General features: G+C 37.8%; 1 protein-coding gene across 3 annotated transcripts in view; it reads left to right on the top strand.

Moving 5' to 3' along the window:
• CTXN1 (cortexin 1) overlaps positions 1-6,217 on the top strand; it is a 535,945-nt gene that overhangs the window by 476,087 nt on the left and 53,641 nt on the right. The gene's annotated exons all lie outside the window — the stretch shown is intronic.

The raw sequence follows: 6,217 nt of genomic DNA, 5'->3' as shown, positions 1-6,217 counted from the left end.
GCCCACAGTTAGTTGCACTTGGATAATCTCAGATGCATTATGCTGCTGTGCAACTAGCCTTATGTATGTATGTATGTATATATATATATATATAGAGAGAGAGAGAGAGAGAGATGTATGTGTATATATGTGATACAAGTGTGTGTTCATGTTTGTGTGTGTATTTGCTGATCAGACTGAGCAAAGACAGAGTAACAGTTGCCTCTCAGTTGTCAGGATATGCAATGTCACTAAAACCCTCAAGTGCCCTCACCCCAGGTATAGATATGACCTGATCATTGTGTATGTGGGAATGAATGACTTGAGATGCACCTCCTTGGATCATTTGAAGACTACAAATACAATAAAAAGCAGAAGAAGCTTCAGGAAAACCAAATTTAATAGCCACAAGGTTAGCGCTTTCATCTCTCCAACCTATCACACTTCCAAAGGAAACTTCAGACAATTAAATTAAAACACTTGCAGTGTTAAATACACTTACAACAAATCACATGACACCCTATAAACATGTATTTAAAAAGAAGGGTTTTTAAACATTGATAGTGTTTATATTACTTTTTATATTTTTTTAGATGGCTTATATACTATTAAGTTTTATAGTGATTAATATGTTTAAGGTGTGTGTTTATAGGGTGTCATGTGATTTGTTGTAAGTGTATTTAACACTGCAAGTGTTTTAATTTGTCTGATGAAGTCTCCTTTGCAAGTGTGATAAGTTGGCGAGACAAAAGCGCTAACCTTGTGGCTATTAAATTTGGTTTTCCTGAAGTTTCTTCTGCTTTTTATTGTATTTGTGGAGTTTGAAGTTTGAGCTAGAGTTGCTTTTTTTGATCATGCGAAGAAGGATATGATGGAGCTCTCAGAATATGCATATGAAGTGGGTATGATAGTAGTACTGAGCAGTGTCCTACCACCACCAAGAATAATGCATATTATAAACACAAGGTGTCCTACCATCACCAAGAATAATGCACATTATAAACACAAGGTGTCCTACCATCACCAAGAATAATGCACATTATAAACACAAGGTGTCCTACCACCACCAAGAATAATGCACATTATAAACACAAGGTGTCCTACCACCCACCAAGAATAATGCACATTATAAACACAAGGTGTCCTACCATTGCCAGGAATGATGTACATTATAAACACAAGGTAATCAGCCTAAATACTGGTGTCATTCTGGAGGGATCCAGTATATGGTAGCCTGAGATTAGATGGTTGACAATTCTGGCTGCTTTGTTAGGGATGGTCTGCATCTGTCCCCCTTGTGGCTTTTGTATATTGGGAAGGACTAGTTCTTCTCCTGTAGTGCCCTTTTTCGGCAAGGTCAGTCTTCTCAAATTACCCACAGAGCCATCTACCATCAAAATCATATACAATTAGCACTGCTCAATGCTAGAAGCCTCAGCAAAGCACTGCGATGCTATAGATATTCCTGTTCCTTGAAAAAAAAAAAAAAAAAAATATATATATATATATATATATATATATATATATATATATATATATATATATATATATATATATATATATATATATATTACTGAAGCATGGTTTCATTCAGAACAGTGAAAGCATCCCTGCAGTGCAGAGTTTTAATGACTACCACTCCTTCAGACTTTTCTTGGGCCAACTAGTTCAAATCTCACTGAGGGATATTTGATCTTCTCCTCACAAATATAGTGCAGCCATGCTTAGAGCCCACTGTTATCAAATTACTGGTCAGATCTTACCATCATGCAGTAGCATTCTTTCAAGTTGCAAGACAAACTCAAAATCTCTTCATCTTCAGCAACTAACCCCAAGGTAAACATGCTTCACCTAAAGGATGACCTGGTGAACACCTTCCTCACCTAAGTGACCCTCATATCTCTCAACTGTCCAGATTTTCGCAGAATGTCCAGACTTTTGGCTGATATTTTCAGTCTGATCCACAAAATCTGTGGTCTTCTGGCAAATCACTTGGATGACCTGAGGACTGAAGTCACTAAATAATGACATACATTTGAGTTCCAGACTTCAAATCCTTCAGAAAGTGAATGTTAAAACAAACCCAGTTTTTCTAGCAACTTTTTAAGTTTAAAAGTTTTTGGGTCTTTGTCCCCCCCATTTTGTCAGGCTTTGTCCAGATTTCTTGTACTAAGACATTGAACAGCATGATGTTCTGTATATATGACAATACAGAATGCCACAGATCCAGTGAGATAAATACTACAGTACTGGCTCCAGTGAGATAAGTACTACAGTACTGGCTCCAGTGACATAAGTACTACAGTACCGGCTCCAATAAGATAAGTACTACAGTACCAGCTCCAGTGAGCTAATAAGTACAGTACTGGCTCCAGTGAGATAAGTACTACAGTACTGGCTCCAGTGAGATAAGTACTACACAGTACCAGCTCCAGTGAGATAAGTACTACAGTACTGGCTCCAGTGAGATAAGTACTACACAGTACCAGCTCCAGTGAGATAAGTACTACAGTACTGGCTCCAATGAGATTAGTACAGCACTTGCTCCAGTGAGATAGGCAATACAACAATACCAAATTTGCTTTCTAGAATTTTAACACATACACTCCCATGGTCACAGGTGTGCAGGGAAGCGCGCACACACACATACATCCACGTCACCCTCACATACAAACACACTCATGTAGATATGCAAACAGATATTCACACATTCACTGACTAATTGTCAAGCAATTTCTAAAAGTGCAAAATATTCCACTATATATAAACAAAGAAAATTATTACTTTTTTAAGATGTCAAAAAATCCTTTAACATTAATAATCCAGATTAAAACCTCTGATATATATAAAATGAACACAGAGGTAATTTCCTGATCACAGTAATGCCTTCCCCAGGGTGAGTATTATAGAAAACAATGGACCTTATAGGGGTAGGAGGTCCAACGTTTTTGGCATTGAGTTTCACATGTCCCTTGGGTGGTCCATTATTTCCCCGTAATACTTATCCTTTTGGGCACTGCGTTTACATATATGTTCACTTTAGGCCACATACTTTGGACTCTTCCTCTTTCTGAAATTTTAAAAAGAAAATACAATAGTAGACAGAACAGAAAATACCAGCAAGTTATCTGCAACACATCTAGTCTCAATTTCCAGTTCAACAGCCCATCCCTGTTTTTTCCTGGCAATGTTCCATACCTTCAAGAACATCAACAGAGTAAATAAAGCTGGTTTCCAGGAAACTCCGACTTTGGAACTAGTTTCACTCAGTGACCCAAGCAAACATGAATATGTTAAGAGGCTTTAAAGGATGAATATATATTCTGAAAATGTTTGGTGTTCTAAAGATGCTTGGTTCTTTGACCTATTTGTTTTTTTATTTATGGAAAGAAGCAGAGATGCTGATGTAAAATGCCAACAGTTTTCTGCAGTAGCCCTTGTAATTTTGTAACAAATATTTACTTTGACTTTTTATTAGTTTGCTTCTCTATCCTTCCTCTTCAGGTATTCTGTTATTCAATGACTACATCTAAGAAGAAGCCCTTTGCTTTTCCTGAACTTGTGATTAGTTTTTATTAATACGACAGTTTGCTACCATAAAAATGGTCATTGAAGAGTTTCAAAAGTGAACTATATGCTTTCAATGAAACCTTTTAGAAAAGGTTTGTGCTATCACTTTAGAAAGGTCTGTGCTTTATCTGATGAAAATAAATAAAAAGATTCTACTTCATTAACTGTCAGTCATTCTCAGAAAGGAGTCGGAGCAAATCCTGGGTACAGCACAGTTTCATGGCATATTCCATTATGAAGCATTTATGGAGGCGCTTTAAGTTATACTTTCACTCCCAAAGGCATTCAAAGGTGTTTACTAGGCTAACGACCACAAGAGCTTTTTAAGCCTAGCCATGCATCCCAAATCTCTGACAAGTTCTCGTACCCTGGATAAGTGTAAGCAGGGGACTGGGAGAAAAAAACATTTACAGGAAGCAGCCTGGGAAATCAACCATTTACAGGCGACCTGTGTCCGTTAGCAAAGGTCCCAATCCAGGGATGAATTTCCTGTTCTTCATGCAATTGTCCAAGTTACACTTGAATTGGATTAGGGAGGAACTCTGCTTCACTTAGATGGGGAGCCAGCTCCAGAGAAGGGGTAGTCTCTGGGATACATGCCTGTCTCTTCAGCCGGTTTTATTTATATCACAGGCAGGGTTTAAAGTCTTTAAACTGGGGTGCTGTTTGTTTTTCAGATAAGCGGGTCATCTGTCAAAGTGGAATATAATGATGCCTTGTATGTCAGGCACAGATTTCCCCTCAATAGCCTGCAGGAGACAGAATAAATGTATAGGGACTTGAGGTGGTCTGCATAGGATGTGTTACTTGTGCCCTGTATTCTTTTAGTGAGGAACGTCTGTGGACATTCCATTTGTTAGAGATTCCTGTTTAGGTACATGTCAAAGAGGGTTTTGACCTCAATGATAGGTCTGATGAATACGGATTACAGTGGAATGATGATTTCCTTGGACTTAGATGCCATGCCTTTGTATGTTCCACAGCATATAATGAATTCCTTATTACTGTAAATACATGATGGTTAAAGGCTAGATTATGGTCTGTAGGTGTCCCCAAGTCCCTGACTACTAGGTCATCAATTAGGGGTGTGTCCACAGCATGCTAGAGAGGCAGATGTGTGTGTCAGAGACCACCTCTCCTATGGAACAGGCTTCCCATCCATATGAAGCAGAGTTTACCTACTACCCACTTTAAGTGTGACCTAGGCCAGTGGATGAAGAATAGGAAATTTACACCGGGCCTGGCACCCATGTTCCTTATGCACAGAGGTGACTTAGAAATGCCTGGCCCTCAATGTCCTATTTGGATAAAGGACATCATTATTATTTCAAGAAAACTTGGCTTGGCTTACAAATGTCATCTGGGTCATTAGCCTAGTAACAGTCTATGAATCCATGAATTTGATGGTTGCCAGGGATGGATGACTTTCCCAAGGAAGAGCTTTACACTTTTTGATAGTTAGTTGTCGTTCTGTATTTAATGATCTTAATTTCTGGCTTAATATTTTTTTAATAAGACTTTCTATATGCTCTTAAAAGACATGAGTTAACAAATGTCTGATTCACACCTAAGGAAACTATAAATGTAGGTAGTATTACATAGGACTTTAAAACTGTGCTGTTAGCATGCTTATATTCCACCCCACAAGTATGAGCTGTTTCATTTAATACAGAGAGTGGAGCTACACCAGAATATATTAAGATATGAGCGATGGCACTTGTCCTAAGAGGTGTCAAGGATGGTGCCTGATCATAAAGCAACATATGAGTGGTAGGGGCTGGTGTATCAGTGCGTTAGGATTAATGACAAAAATGGAAAAATGAAGAGTTCAGTGAGTGCATGTGTGCTAACACACAAACATGCCTGCACGTGCATAAACACATGCATGCACACAAGCCCACACATACTAAGGTTACCAGCTGTTCCAAGCTAAATTCTAACTAAAACTTTTAATATGATCTCTAATGCATGATGTCATCCTAAATGAATGCATCTTATTCTCATTCAACATACTTCTGAAGATGGTTTTGTTGATGTATTGTATGTATTATCTTTTTTTATTGTTTTCATTATGTATAACCGCATAATACATGGAGCATTTCTTCCCGGGTCTCCGCTGAAAAAGGGCTCTTCACCTCAGTCGGATATACCCGATCAACAAATGTAAAATAAATACCACAACATTACATGTACTTTTTCTGGCAACTATACTTAAACTATATCAAAACTGTAGCACACAACAACAAATGCATTCACCAGCATCTTTAGCAGCAATCGTGCCTGTATTACCCATAAATATAGTTCACATAATGGCCGCTTCCAAGAGTTGTAGTCTGCTAGCATGCAGATTGTTTCCTATCAGTTTATATTGATTTACTGTTAACGACATTTACTCTATTTCCAAGTATCAAAGACACTTGACTACTGATATCATGACTTCTTACACCCTAGAAGCCTGTTGTATAATACTATAATGCACACTATATTGTACTGTACCACTTTTTTAATGTCTAAAAGTACTCAGGACACAAGAGTGAATTATTCATTTAATATGAATTGCTCATCATTTTAGCTCAGATATCTACAGCAGCTACTAAAACCCGTAATGTATGCAGTTACTAGAAAACAAAATAACAGACTGACTGAACTAAGCAATTAAGTCCTAGGA

Source organism: Protopterus annectens, chromosome 13.part0 (assembly GCF_019279795.1).
Source record: "Protopterus annectens isolate FY-2018-M chromosome 13.part0, PAN1.0, whole genome shotgun sequence".
NCBI lineage: Eukaryota > Metazoa > Chordata > Ceratodontiformes > Protopteridae > Protopterus > Protopterus annectens.
The sequence above is the reverse complement of the archived record's forward strand: the minus strand, read 5'-3'. Positions and strand labels throughout refer to the sequence as shown.